The sequence below is a fragment of the Chrysochloris asiatica genome, unplaced genomic scaffold, assembly GCF_000296735.1.
Source record: "Chrysochloris asiatica unplaced genomic scaffold, ChrAsi1.0 scaffold00041, whole genome shotgun sequence".
NCBI lineage: Eukaryota > Metazoa > Chordata > Mammalia > Afrosoricida > Chrysochloridae > Chrysochloris > Chrysochloris asiatica.
The window spans coordinates 17,068,266-17,084,025 of record NW_006408559.1 but is presented as its reverse complement, the minus strand read 5'-3'; the positions used below and the strand labels follow the sequence as shown (position 1 = coordinate 17,084,025).

General features: G+C 44.3%; 1 protein-coding gene across 1 annotated transcript in view; it reads left to right on the top strand.

Annotated features, from left to right (window-relative positions):
- The window catches only part of TPK1 (thiamin pyrophosphokinase 1), a 161,293-nt gene that overhangs the window by 24,669 nt on the left and 120,864 nt on the right, over positions 1-15,760 (top strand). The window lies entirely within an intron of this gene.

The window sequence follows — 15,760 nt, the reverse complement described above, 5'->3', positions numbered from 1 at the left end:
GTCTCAGCAGGAGTGTGGTGTGGTTGTGTTGTGAGCGGTCCCTATGCTGACTGGGGTCTCAGCTTTGCTGCCTACTCCCCAAGTCTCACCCTCAGTGATAGCAGTTTGAATTGTTATCCCGAGGGCTTAAATGACCAACAGCGCATCTCATAGAAACAAATTAAAATACCCTTTCACAGCATGTGTGTACTGTGGAAAGTCCAGCACAGTTTTCGTTCACTTCATTCCTTCTTAGTTGTACACACTCATCTCTTTGGAGATAAAGAATTATGAGACGTCTGATGACTTGGTGGAAGCGTGGTGGGGGTTTGAACCCACCCAGGGGTATGGTCGAAGAAAGTCCTGGTGGTCTACAGTTAGCCAAGGAGACCTCCTCCTGTGGTTCTAGGCTGTGTCCCCATGAGTCAGCGTGCTCTGTGAGCACACACAGAAAGGCAGTGTGTGTGGACGTAAGGGATACTACAGCTGCTTCTCATGAACATTACTTGTGCAATCCTATTAGGGAACATATAAACATATCAATATTATTGGGTCTTTGGGTCAAATGATGAAATGTAAAAATGATTAGCACATTTAAAAGAGAAATTTACAAAACGGAACTCAGCACTAAAGGACCCCATACAGCAAACGGTGAATGCATATTTAGCTGGAATTACTGATTGTATTGGTGATCAAGTGTTATCAATCAGAGATCTCAACATTTATCCATGCCCAGCACAGTTCCTGCTGATTCCGGGGGGGTTGGAGGAGGGGAAATGTGCTTGGTAGGGTGATGTGCTTGTCAGATCGCGCAAAAGCAAAATAAATTTCCCCAGGGAGACCATTCGAAGCAACTGCTGGAAGTCAGTTTACAACTAACTTTAATCAGGGGCACTGTTCTTTATGGCGCCTGTGTTTTATAAAATATGCTCCTGACAAACCCCCCCTTTTCCTCCCTGCTCAGAGGAAGGAGCCCTCTGACATCAGTGCCTTCAGGAGATTGTCAGGAAAACCCAGGGCACTCATGAGGGTTTCTGAGTAGCATGGGGTGCTTTCCATTTCATGTTAAAAAAAATGTGAGGTTTTAAAATATTTGCTAATAGTTTAACATTACGGAGTCCTGGTGTGGCGCTGTGGGTTAATGCACCAGACTACAAACCCATTTGAACTGCAAGGTCGGCGGTTCAAGCTCACCAGCTGCTCCTCGAAAACCCTGTACAGGGTCGCTATGGGTTGGAATCGACTCAACGGCACTTTACAACAACAACAATAGTTTAACAAAATAGCTCGTACTGTTTTGCTCCATTTTCTGGCTTATTCTACTGTTTTTGGACAGCCGAGCGACATCACAGGCTGTAACTCGTGCTTTGATTTTTGTAAAGTTGTGGACGGGCACTGGGCATGCACCCAGCCCTGAAACTCTCACTCTGGTCTTCTTGTTGACAAAATGTTTGTCTTGTACAGTCGGATTCGGTGCACACAGTGTAACCCCAACACTGGGTAGCAGTATGTGTTAGTTGTTGACACACATGGGACATGAAATTGGAATTGATGAGGGATGCACAGCTGAGCCAGCCGTGGTCTTCCTGTCGTTAGGGGACAGAGGAGTGACAGCTGGAGCCTAGTGAGGCGAGTGCTGTTGGACAGTTGTGTGGGAAAACATCCAGATGGCCCGGAACCCTCACTTGCAGCCCTGGGCTGGGGATCTGAGAAGAGTTCGTGTGTCCTTGGGGAGTCCTTGGGTGGCGTGTGGGGATCCATCCACACAGGCCTGGATCCACCTTGGATAGGTCACAGCCTAGCAGATTCTATGGAGCAGTTCTCTGCTCACACAGGGTCACCACGAGGTGGAATTGACTGTGTGGCAACTGGTTGGGCTTTTTTTTTAGTTTTTAGATGAAATCCACAAATGTAATGTTTCCGTCTGCACTGATAGGCTGTGGCTTGTTCCCTTGTCATCCACAGTGACAAACAGACTGCTGTGTGACAATGCTCAGTGCTTAGGAGCACCCCCAGGAACCAGCTCTGGGTGTGGAAGCCAGAAGTCTGTGCTTCAGAAAGCCCTCCCAATGATATCTGTGCACCCTGAATCGGAAAAGCCCTGCTGCGGTGGGCAGTGTGGGCACACGTCTGGGGGACAGTGCTGGGAAGAGAACTCGGTGTTCAGGATGCCTGGACTTGGGCACTGTAGGAAGCTGGGTTTTCTGGTGTACATATATCAAGTACATATATGCACAGAGAAAGAGAGATTTCTGTCTAGGCAGTGGCTCACTCAGCTGTAGAGGTGGACAAGCCCCAAGTCCTTTCATCAGGTATACATTGCTACAGGAGCTGATGGGCAGGTAAGATCGGAGCTAACGGAGCTGGAGGTCGGAGGATGAGCCAGATGTGCGATCCCTGCAGTGTTGTCTGGGTGTCTGATGATATTGGAAGGAGGGGACACGAGGGGACAGCGTCATATTAGCTTTCCTTGTGGGGAGTGTGTGGGGTGGGGTGGGGGTGGGGGCTGTGTCTTAGCTGCCAAACCTGAGAAGCCTGAACTGTCACAGGTACCAGGACTGTTGTGAAGTTCGGCTCCTTGAGGCAAGTCCTTTAATCTCAGAGATCACAGGAAAGGATGCGGGACCATGTGTGACCTCCTGTGACATCATAAGACAGAAAGCAGCCATGCCCCCCCCCCCCCCCGCCCCCAGTCTTTATCCTTTTCTGACACCAGCTCCCTCCAGTGTGCTCCACTTCTGTTTGGGGTTTGATAATCTCTTGCAGTGACCACACCGGGCTCACAGACAATACTCACAGCATGGGGTTTCCTAGGGTCAGAAACATTTTAGGATTTAAAGTTCTCCAGTCAGGACAGAAGGAGCTCTGGTAGCATTGTGGTTACGAATCGGGCTGCGAACCTCAGGGTCAGCAGTTTGAAACTACCAGCTGTTCTCCAGGAGAAAGATGAGGTGTTCTGCTCCAGTAAAGATTTACAGCCTCGGAAACCCTGTGCAGGGTCGCTATGAGTCGGAACCGACTCCACGGCACGTAACAAGAAGAAGTCAGGATAGCGTAGAATCAGCTGTATCACGGTTTACCTTTCTCATCCTCGGCCTCCTGTGTGTTACACAGCTCCTTTAGCGCTGTCTGTAAATGCCCAGAGCTGAGACCTAATAGAATGTCGTCAGCCTCTCTGTGAGCAGTGCAGCCATTGAAGGGAAAACTGCCTCTGCTGCAGCTGCTGCTTCCTACACGCATCTTAAGGTCCACAGAACGTCCGCTGCTCGTGGCTCTTGATGGTCCTAGGTTATTGCTGGTTGCTGCGTGTGAGGAGGCTCATGTTAAACCAGCAGAACTGACCAGTCCCCGCACTGGAGTCCCTAACCTATTTCCATTGTCCTCCCAGCCGTTGGTGGTCAGTTCTCCCTTCCCGCTCCTTTTATCTCAAGGATGACAGGTGCCGATGGACATGTTCAAACTCTGCCCTTGTCTTTATTGTTGCATTTCCCCCAGTTTCCCTCACTCAGAGACCCAGGTGGTTACCAGAGACCTTAAACGTTCATCCTAGAAGGGGGGTTCTCTGATGGGCTGACTCACTGCCTTGATGCCTCTGAAACTCAAAATGACTAACTGTCAGCTTTTTTCTCGGCTTTCTTTCAGTCAGGAAATCTCCTGTGCTCCCAGTTGTTCTGGGTTGGTCTGCATGTTTTTTTTTCAAATGCAAATGTACCAACTCTGAAGGCTCTGGATGGGGCTCAGGATTCCTCCTAAAAGCCCCATACTCTATAAATGCTTAAACCAAGAAGCCTATTTTTTCTAGGCAAATTCTGAAGTCCCTTTTAGCAAATTTAATAAAGTGTAGGCTGAAGGCAGGTTTACAAGCTCTTTGTAATCATAATTTCCAATATTCATTTCTATCATTCATGTATGTCTGTTAACAATAGTAGACAGGAGAAACCAATACCATAAGGCAATCAAACACATAAACCTTTGAAAACACTCAAATTCAATCTTTATTTTCCCTGGAACTAATCCCATTCATATGCATATGACCTTGGTCCTTTGACAGGGTGGATTCCAGTTGGCTCAGGCCTGGTGTCCAGCTGCAGAACAATGCTCAGGATTAAGAGGTCAGTTTGCACTGCAAGGTCAGTGGTTCAAACCCACCAGCCATTCCTCAGAAACTCTATATAGGGTCGCTATGGGTCGGAACCACCTCGATGACCCTACGTCAGCATCCTTGGTAGCCAGCGTGTCATAGGCTCCAGGCCACTCCAGAAGCCGCCACTCTCCCTACCTAAGGATTTTGTCCCAGGCCTCTTTATTCTTCCTCTTACAAAACCTTGTGAACTCATAGGCCTGCAACCATGGCAACGAATCCTGCTTACAATGCCAGCTGCTTAAACCAAGTGGGGACCAAGTCTGTCGGTGTTTGATTCCACAAGGGGGAAAGAGGACCAAACTCAAAATCAGCCCCAGGCTGGTTCCTATGAAGTGGAGAGCCAATTTAGTAAACTTTTCTTGGTGTTGTTGTTTCTCTAGAACCCCACTCTCCTGGGACCACAGGTCTTGGGCCGGGGTTTCTAGAAAAGCAAAACCAGTTAACATGTATATATAGAGAGAGACAGAGAGAGGGAGAGAGAGAAAGATATTCATTATCAAAGAGAAATGGCTTACAATTGTAGAGTCCCAGGTCCCCAGTGGAATAGAGAGAGAGAGAAGTCCCTCTCATGTGTCCAATATATTGGGAGCAGACCACACCCCCAAGGAAGCATCCCTTCAATTGATTGGCTGCTCATAGCCACTCCTCATAGAGTTAACTGCCTGAATTAGGTTTCATCACCATGGAAATAAGCACATCTCAGCCGCTAAAACTTTGGACATACTGGCCTAGTCAAATTGACACAGAACCTTAACCATTACATGTATGTATAGATGTTTATGGTTGTTAAGTGCCATCGAGTTGGTTCTAACGTATACTGACCCTGTATAGGGCTTCTGAGAAGCGGCTTGTGAATTTGAACCGCCAGCCTTGCAATTCAAACCGACCTTCAGGTCCAGTGGGAATCGGGACTGACTCGATGGCACTTAGAAACAACAGCTGCTTCATTTCATTTTTTGTTTATTGGCTTTTTTTTTTTTTAAGGTAACTTTTTTCTAGATTTAGTTCTCTTCATTTTAAAAAAGGAGACAAGTTTATAGAAAGGAAAAAAAATACTTCTGACTTACAGCTTGTTTTTAAGTGCCGTTGAGTCTGTTCCGACTTGCAGCGACCCTGTATAGCGTTTCCAAGGAGCCCTCGACCTTGTGGTTAGTAGTCCAGTGCTTATCCTGCAGTGCCACACCAGCTTAGTGCTTGTAACAAGGCAAGTGAAACTTAGAAGCGTCCACTGCAGTGCTTTTTGCGTAGGCAGTTCGAAACTACCAGCCGGTTCCACGGGAGAAAGATGAGGCTATCGGCTCCCGTAAAGATTTACAGCCTCGGAAACCCTGTACAGGGTCACTATGGGTCAGAACCGACTCCACGGTACATAACAACAACAACAACATCATTTACTTCCACGCAGAATTCACTCATTTTTTGCTAGCGGCCTCTTGTGTGTAATCAGTTTTTCCTATCAGGCTGCACACAGGCAGGTAATGAAGTGCACTTGGATGTGTTAGCCACAGGGAAAACAATCACCTTTTTAGCTATCTTTGTTTATCAGTCAGAAAGGAGAACAGTTTCGGGTAATGGTGCTGTCTTATGACCCCTTCTACTGGTCAGGAGCTCTCCGGGTGAAGGGTCTTCCCTCTGGGGACTTCTCCCAAGCAGGCTTCGCTCTGATCCGCCCTAGGAAAGGATTTAAGGTCAAGGGATGCCTTTGATCTCATTCTTCCAATAGGATGCGACCAAGAGGGTATGTTGTTGTTGTTAGGCGCCATCGAGCTGATACCGACTCATAGTGACTCTACACACAACAATGAAACCCTGCCCGGTCCTGCGCCAGCCTTGCAATCGTTTTCATACTTGAGCCCATTGCTGCTGCCACTGTGCCAGTCTATCTCCATAGGGCTCTTCCTCTTTTCCTGTGACCCTCCACCTTACCAAAGATGACATCCTTCTCCAGAGACTGCTCCCTCCTGACAGTATGTCTGAAGTATAAGAGATGAAGTCTGGTCATCTTAGCTTCCAGGGAGCACTCTGGCTACACTTCTTCCAAAGCAGATCTGTTGGTTCTTTTGGCAGCCCATGGCACTTTCAGCATTCTCCTCCAACACCACAACTCAAAGGCATCAATTCTTCTACGATCTTCCTTATTCACTGCCAGCTTTCACATCCATATGAGGTTATTGAAAATACCATGGCTTGGGTCAGGCGCACCTTAGGCCTCACGCTGACAGCTTTGCTCGTCAACCCTTTATAAAGGTCCTGTGCAGCCTAATGCAGGAAGTCGCTTGATTTCTTGACTCTTGCTTCCTTGAGTGTTGATGTTTCGTCATCAGAGCAAAATGAAGTCTTGGACAACTTTAATCTTTTCTCTGTTGATATGAATGTTTATTGGTCCAATGGTGAGGATTTTTGTTTTCTTTATGCTGAGGTGTAACCCATACTTAAAGCTGTGGTCTTTGATCTTCATCAGAAGTATTTTAAGCCCTCTTTGCTTTCAGCAAGCAAGGTTGTATCATATCGCAGGTTGTTAATGAATCTTCTTCCAATCCTGACACCACATTTTTCTTCATAGAACCCAGCTTCTCGGATTATTTACTCAAGTGGGTATGCAGATGGCAGCGAAAACCCCACCAGAGATCTTGCAAGGTCACCAGACAAAAGTCTGAATTTAATGAATTTAAAATATAATCATTCTAGATCAAATCAAAATGTAAGAAACAACAAATTAGTTAGCTTAAATAGAACCAAATTTAGATTATTCGTATTTCCTTTTTCTAAAACAATGTATATGACAGGGCTTAACAACTAGTGGCAGAATTCTATTATGTTTTAACTCCATCATTCCATGAACTTCTGAAGTGATACAACCAAGATGCACCTTAGACCCGAGTGTGTGATTTCTTTTACTAAAGACACATGTTGTTGTTAGATGCCACTGAGTAGGTTTCCGACACTTAGCCATCCACACGACACAACAAAACACTGCCGGGTCTTTTCCCTGCATACAGGGACCCCCCCCCCCCAAGTGGGGACACTCACCTGCCTGGGGGGTGGTAGGATTTCTCATGTGGCCAACTGGTGTATGCCTATGTATGTCATCGTCTCTTTCAGTGGCGTCCTTTGGAGAATTACAGAGAGGATTGAAATGTGTGCTTCCGTATTCTCGTAGAGAATAATTGCTATTTGTTAGCATTTGGGATACTGGTTCAACTTTAAATTTAGAAATGTAAGACAATTAGAAAGTAATTTTCTAAAATGCATCTTCAAAAAAAAAAAACTGATTTTGCTAAACTATAAAATAGTTCATATATTCGTTAAATATGCTAGATAAATAAGCACATGATTTAATTTATTTTAACATATGCTATATTTATGTTTAATTATACTTAAGTTTAATTATAAAAGTTCTAAATTATATATAAATATAATTAAATATGTAATCTACTAGGACGATTTTAAGTGGGAGTAGAAAGTAGGGAAAATGTGTAGCAAAAGGGAAATTCTTAGCTAATTTACACGAGTGACAGACAGGGTTGGCTTTCATTAACACTGATCTTATGTTTATAAATGGAGCAGTAAAGTCTCAGTTTGTTACTTCTCTTGTAAGTAGGGAGAGACACAAATTATAAAAGCTGACTTCCAAACATTCATGGAAAAATTGCATTATCTTTTCATTCAATATTTCCATGAACTTCTTAATGCCCCTCATACACTAATATTTCAATTTTAAAATGAAAATGTACCGCTCCTTGAAATAAAAGTACACGTTTGTTTAGATACCTACTTTGGTCACTTTAACATTCTGGGGGCGGGCGAGTGGACAGTGGTCTTTGGTGGGATTCCTGGCAGCTCAGGGGCTAGTCTGGGAGGTGTGCTTCTGTATGCCCTTAGCAGCCAGCACTGAGCCGGGCAGGATGGACAGAATGCAGGGGACACACAGACGACCGGGAGCGCATTATGATGTAAGCAGAGTGTGAATTGTATTCCTGGGAGGGCACTACTTTAGTCAGGGCTGGGGGCATCCGAGGAGGGCTCAGAAGATGAGCTTGCCCACCAGAGCAGGGACATATCGTTAAGGCACCTAGGAACCTGAGTGGAACGGAGTGATTTTATGTTACATGTTTTATTTAGTTGTAAGAGTAGATTGTTGGAACCTGTAACAGTAATTGTGTGCTTATCTTTTCATTTAGGGTCTTTTCAAGCATTGTCATTGGTGCTGGTGGTGGTAGGTGCCTCTGAGTCAGTTCCCACTCATAGCCTGGCCCTGCCCCATCCTCACACTTGTTATGTGGGAGCCAATTACTGCAACCAGTATTTCAGTCCATCTTGTTGAGGGTCTTCCTCTTTTTTGCTGACCCTCTGCTTTACAAACGTGATGTCCTTCTCCAGGGACGGGTCCATGCTGATAATATACTGAAGGTACTAGAGACTTTAGATCACTCTAGCACTCCTTCTTCCAAAACAGATGTGTTCTTCCTTCTGGTTGTCTGTGGTAGATTCTGTGTCCTTCAACAACACCTGTATGCCAATGCGTTGATTCTCTTCTGGTCATCCTTATTCATTGTCCAGCTGTCACGTGCATTTGAGGCTGTTGAAAATACCTTGGCTTGGGTCAGGTGTACCTTGGTCCTCAGAGTGATATCTTTGCTTTCTGGCACTTTAAAGAGGTCTTTTGCAGCAGATTTGCATCATTTGATGACTTGACTGCTGCTTTACGATGCATGTTAATTCTGGATCCTTGTATAATGAAGTCTTTGACAGCTTCAGTCTTTTCTCTGTTTATCATGCTGCTAATGATTGGTCCAGTTGTGAGGAGCTTTGTTTTCTTTATGTTGAAGTGCAATCCATACAGAAGACTGTGGTCTTTGATACTCATCAGTAAGTGTTTCAAGTCCTCTTCGCTTTTCAGCAAGCAAGACTGTGTTATCCCTGCTTTTTGGTTAGTTGCATGTTCATTGATTGATTGCCTTATTAATTGCCTTTTGTCGTTGTGAAATTGTCCGTTAATATTCTAATGTCTATCTTGTCTGAATATCACCTCTCCAGTCCAGTCCAGCGTATCTTTTTCCATCCTTTTGCTTTTAACTTGTCGATTTCTTTATTGTTGTTGTTAGATACCATGGAGTCGGTTCCAACTCATAACCACACTGTACAGGGTTTTCAAGGCTGTAAATCTTTGCAGGAGCAGAAAGTCTCATCTTTCTCCCACGGAGCAGCTGGTAGTTTCGAACTTCCGACCTTGCAGTTAGCAGCCCAATTCGTAATCACTACGCACCAGAGCACCTTTATATCCATCATTAATTTTTTTTAATGTTTTATTGTGAATTATGTGATAGTTTACATGGGAGAACATTAGTTGTACATTCATCCTATGGTCTATCATTTCATTGCCATGGTTACAGTCCCCTCCATGCATCATCAACCAACCAAAGGGTATACCCTGCAAGCCTGTCTCCCTGTCATTAATTTTTAATGTACATCATATCTAATTTTTATTCTGATGCTGTGTCTGCCTGTCGATTGCAGTGTTAGCCTTTTGCTCTGTGGTTACTGGTATAAGGCCATACCATCAAGCTAGTTTTGACCCTAGAGACACCATTGGAGAGAGCAGAACTCTGCCCCACAGGATTCCCAAGGCTCTCATATTTATGGGAGCAGACGGCCATATCTTTGTCCTGTGTGGAGCTGCTAGTGGGTTTGAACCACCGCCAGCCTGTCTGTTAGCAGTGGAGCACTTTAACCACTGTGCCACTAGGGGGTCCTTGAAGACTGATACGGTTGAATTCATATCTGCTGTCTTGCTACTTGTTCTCTGTTTATTCTTGTCCTTTATTTTCCTCTTCTTTCCTTCTTTTGTAGTAATCATTTTTATATGATTTCATTGTATCCTGATTATTGGCTTATTTCACTGGAATGTGAACCACAAAGGATGCGGTTCGAGCCCACAAGTCACAAAGACTTAAAGCCTCGGAAACCCTATACAGGGTTGTTGTGAGTTGACACCAACTCAGTACACTACAATCTACCACTACAATCACCAAGTAGCTTTACTGAAGGGCCTGTTACTAGGTCCTTCTCCTCTGGGTGGTGGGAGTTCTTCCTCATCCCGTGATCTCTGAGGAACCCCAGGTCTGCCCTGTCCCAACAGTCCCCTGTCCATGAGAATGACTTCTCATCTCTGGGTAGAGGGTTGCCCTCCCTGAGACTCAGGGGCCTTTGCAGAACTTTTTCTCTCTGTAAGTCCCTTTTTTGGGGACCCTGACCTGTAGTTTCTAGTTCCTAGGTTGCCCTGGTGTGGCTCTGTTGTAGGGAACCACTGGACTACTAACTGTGAGGTTGGTGGTTCAAATCCACCTGCCTTGCTTCAGAAACACTATACAGGATGGCTATGAGTTGCAACTCATCAGCACTTAACAACAGGCTGCCCTGCATGTTGCTTTGTTTCCACAATTGAGGGAGGTGGTAGCTCCCTGCCGAGGGGAGAAAACCCTTGTCTGGGACTGTCACGTGACTCGCCTGCTAGGGTTCCTTTTCCTACTCCCTCTTTCCATCTCAAGACTGTCCTTTCCTGCAGTTTGCCTAATTGTTTATGGTGAAGAAGAAGCAGTCTGCACATTTTAAATACTACTAAATTATTAATTTACATTGCTGATATTGAAATAGACTGCTCAGTTATCAATTGAATATTCATTTGTTTACCAGCTAGAATGAAATATGCTTTTGACATGTCTCATGTGATTTTGTGACTGCCTCTCCTTCCCGCTTCTCCTTTATGAAAAGCAAGCCATCAGCCTTTAAACATACGGAGACACAGCCAGGGATTGATACAGTCATTGTGCATTGCACTCACGTTATTAATTGATTACAGTGCAGCTCTGCCTGGCGTCTAACTAGAGCTGATTGCCAATAAGGGCAGAGGTTTTGGAAGAAGTGAAATTGCGTGCTGCGGAAAGGTTAGCGAGGTTCCCTGTGCTGGGAGCCAGTGCTTCTGAAAACAAACTCCGAGGAGGAGAAGGGAGAAGTTCTGGAATCTGTGTGATACCAGTGTGGTGGTTGTTGGCTGCTGACTCTCAGGGGCCCCGCCTGACAGTACAACTGCCCCGTTGAGATTTCTGGGCTATGATCGTGATGGGAGCAGATCTTGAGGTCCTTCTCCTGTAGAGCTGTGGGTGATGTGGAGCCACTGCCTTTCAGTTAGCAGCCAAGCGCTTAGCTGTTGTGCTACCAGGGCTCCTTACACCTGTGTTTGTTGTTAGGATCCATCAAGTTGGTTCCGACTCATGAGCAGCCCATGTTCAACAGGAAGAAACAATGCCAATCCTATGTCACCCTCACAGCCATTCTTGTTTGATCCCTTTGTTGCAGCCACCGTGTCTGTCCATCTCCCAGAGGGGTTGGCTATTTCTCACTGACCCTCTGCTTTACCAAGCCTGGGCTTCTTGTCTGGGGACAGGTCCTTCCTGATGACATGCCCAAAGGACCTGAGACATCGTGTTGCCATCCTCACTTCTAAGGAGCATTCTGGCTGCATTCTTCCAGAACAGATTTGTTTTTTGTTCCAACACCGTAATTCAGCTGCATCTGTTTGTCTATGGTCTGCCTTATTCAGTTGTCCAGCTTTTGCATGCAGCTGAGATGATTTGAAATGACTATGGCTTAGGGCCGGTGAACCTTACTTCTTAAAGTGACATCTTTGCCTTTTAACACTTTAAAGAGGTCTTTTTCAGCAGACTTAACCCATACAGTATGTTGTCTGATTTCTTGATTGCTGCTTCCATGAGCACTGATTGTGGTTCCATGTGAAATGAGATACTTGACAATTTCAGTCATTGCTCAGTTCATCGTGCTGTTGGTCCAGTTGAGGATTTTTGCTTTCTTAATGTTGAAGTCTTTGATCCTTATCAGTAACTGCAAACTAGTCTTATTTGCTTCAAGCAAGCAAGGTTGTATCATCTGAATATTGCAGGTTGTTAATGAGTCCTGATGCCATTCTTCATATAGTCCACTTTCTTGCATTATTTGCTTAGCATGCAGATTGATTGGTGGTGATGTGCCGTGGGGTCGGTTCTGACTCATAGCGTCCCTGTACAGGGTTTCCGAGGCTGTAAGTCTTCATGGGAGCAGAAAGCCTCATCTTTCTCCTGCACATCAGCTGGTAGTTTCAAACTGTTGACCTTGAGGTTAGCAGCCCAATTTGTAACCACTACACTACCAGAGCTCCTTACAGATTGCTGAAGTATGGTGAAAAGATATAATCTGGACATGCACCTTTCCTGAAGTTACATCCTGCAGTGGCCCCTTCCTTCTGTTCCTCATGAGCACCATCAAGTGATCTACAATACCCATTCTTTGCGGTATTGTCCTTAGCTTGTCATGATCCACACAGCTGAATGCCTTTGCATAGTCTTAAAGCACAGGTAACCATCTTTAAGACATTCTCTCCTCTCAGCAAGATCCATCTGTGATATTCCTCATGTCATGTCCTCTTCTGAATCTGTCTTGAATTTAGGGCAGTTCCCTGTCAATGTACTGCTGTAACCATTTTTGAATTATCTTTCAAAACATTTTACTTGCTTATAACATTAATTCCAACTCATAGACTCACTATGAGTTGTAATGCCTACCATTAGCAGTGGATTTGTGTTTTGTTGGTGTCATGATGGTCTTGTTAGATAATGTCTTAATTCTGTTAGATCACCTTTCTTTGAAATGGAATAATCATTTGGCCGGGTAACTTCTGCCAGATTTCTTGGCAAAGATGAGTAAGTACATCCAGAGTTGTATCAGTTGATTGAACCACCTCAATTACCTTACCGTGGATGACTGGACACCTGTACTGTTGGACGTCATCAAGTTGGTTCTTACTCATAGTGACCCCACGGATAACAGAACAAAACACTGCTACTGTGTCAGTTCAACTCTTTGGGGGTCTGTCTTCCTCTTTTGGGGTAACCCTTCACTTTACCAAGTGATATCCTTCTCCAGGGACTGGTCCCTTCTTATGACATGTCCAAAGGGTGAGAGATGGAATCTCACTCTCCTGGCTTCTAAGGAGCTTGTTGGCTGCACTTTTAAGACAAACTTTTTGTTCTGGCAGTCCACGAAACATTCAATATTCTTCTCCAACACCACAATTCAAATGCATCAATTCCTCTACAGTCTTCCTTATTCATTGCCCAACTTTCACATGCATATAATGTTAAAAGTATAAAAGAGCAAAGATATCAGTTTGAGGACTAAGGTGTGCCTTACCCACACCATTTCCCTTTGTATGAATGCAACATTGCAGAGAATGAATATTTCAGAACACTTAATTGTGCTCATGAGGAACCTGTACATAGACCAAGAGACAGTCATTTGAACAGAACAAGGGAACACCGAATGGTTTAAAATTAGAAAAGACGTGTGCTTGAGTTGTATTCTTTCACCGTACGTATTCAGCTGTACAATGAGCATATAATTTAAGAAGCTGAATTATATGGAGAAGAATGTGGCATCAGGATTGGAGGAAGACTCATTAACAACCTGCAATATGCAGATGATACAACCTTGCTTGCTAGAAAGTCAGAGGATTTAAAATATGTATTGATGAAGATCAAAGACCACACCCTTCAGTATGGGTTGCACCTCAATGTAAAGAAAATAAAAATCCTCACCACTGGACCAATAAATAACATCATGACAAATGGAGAAAAGATTGAAGTTGTCAAAGACTTCGTTTTGCTCTGATCCGTTATCAACACTCACAGAAGCAGCAGTCAAGGGATCAAATGACATATTGCATTAAGCAAATGTGTTGCACAAAACTTTATTTAAATTGTCTTTCCCACAACAAATCTTTAAAAGTCATGTGATTATTTCCTCCTGTCATTTTCCTCCTTTGCCTCTGCGCCACAACTCATTTTTATTTGGCACCTTGAAGAGTCCAGCCGTGTTCTTTCTAGAGGCACTGATTTCTGACAACTCAGTTTGAAATGAAGTTGGATATCCTGAGAGACGAAACAATGCCTCTCACTCAGGGAACTGGATGTGGGTTCTAGCAGCCCCAGACACTACTAAGCGCTAGTTTATATTCGCACAATCAGAGTCTTAGTTCATTTTTAACATTTCCCTCCACTTTTTAAATTTTGCTTATAAAAACTTTATTATTTCACTTTTAATTATAAAACTCATATATGCTTTATAACCAGTGAAGTCATTGAAGCAGAAGCTAATGTTCCCCCTGAGGTAATTAGTGTAAACAGCTTGGTTCATTCATTTCCCTACTTTGCTTGATGCTCAGTGCAGCAAAGTACATATTGAAGATCAAGTATTTTGTTTTAATTGAATCTGCTTTTGTTCTGGAAATTCCTTTTTTTTACCTAATAGCCTGTGACTGGCTTCTCCTCTAAGCCGGTAGATAGAGACGTACTTATCTTGGTAACATCTGCCTCATTTCGCCGTCCTTCCTGCATTGATGGACATTGGCTCTTCCTCCATCACCATGATTGTACCGATGCCCCATGGCTGAGCCACAGAACTACCACAAGGGGGCAATGTCAACAGACAGAGGTTTATTGACTCACAGTAGCGGAGACTAGAAGCCTGAATCCAGTGAGCCGGCTCTAGGGGAAGCCTGTCTCCTGTGTTGGCTCTGGGGAAAGCTCCTTTTGTCTTTTCAGCATTTGTAGACCAGCATTCTTCAAGGTCTCTGTGTGTCTTGGCATCAAGCTTCCCCTGGATCTAGGAGCTTCACAGTGCGGGGACCCCAGGGCCAAGGACACACTCCAGTCCTGCCTCTTCTTTCTTGATGGTAGCAGGTTCCTCCGAGCTCTGTTTTCCTGTTTAATCTCTTTTACTTCTCAGAGGGGACTTACTCCAGATACAACCTGATCCTCGAGTTGCATCCAGCTTCATTAATATCTTAGAAGTGAGGGTTTACAACATGTGGGATGATGACATCCAGTCAGGGCTGATGACATCACAGGGGTGACATCATAGTAGCTATCATCGTGGGCGAAGACTGCATCTTATCTGCTACCCCCCTGAGAATCCAGGCCCAGCCACACTGACATAAATCCATCATTGTCACACTCTGCACTGTTTCCCATAGTGCAGTGGGGGGCTTGCAGACTCTCTCCCAGTTAGCACTGGACAGACCCCCTCATTTCTGCTCAGACTTGCCAGCAGTCATGTAACAGATGGCATCTTGGTGCTGTTGTAGCATTTCTTTCTTCGATGGGTCCTTAGGGTGGCATGCTTTTATACACTCACTGAAGTATGCATTTCTCATGTAAATTGCCTTCCACGATTAGTGTTTGCTAATTTTTCTATTGGGTCTTTTTTATTTTCTTTACCAATTGGGAGTGCTTTTTGTATATTAGGAGAATTAACTTCATTCTGTAAATTACATATAGCCTTTTATTATATCATTTTTCATAAAATATTTTTAGATTACATTGTGATATATGTTTGTAATCTCCCATTAAAGTTTTCTGTCTTTCTAATCAATATCTGTCCTACCACACTGACACTATTGTATTTAGAGACTTAGTTATGAGAATTGCTGAGCTGCCGGTGTATATAGACGCAGTCTAGCTCTGCTATGGCACCTTCATTACAAGACAGAGGAAGTACTGAGCTGCCGGTGTATATAGACGCAGTCTA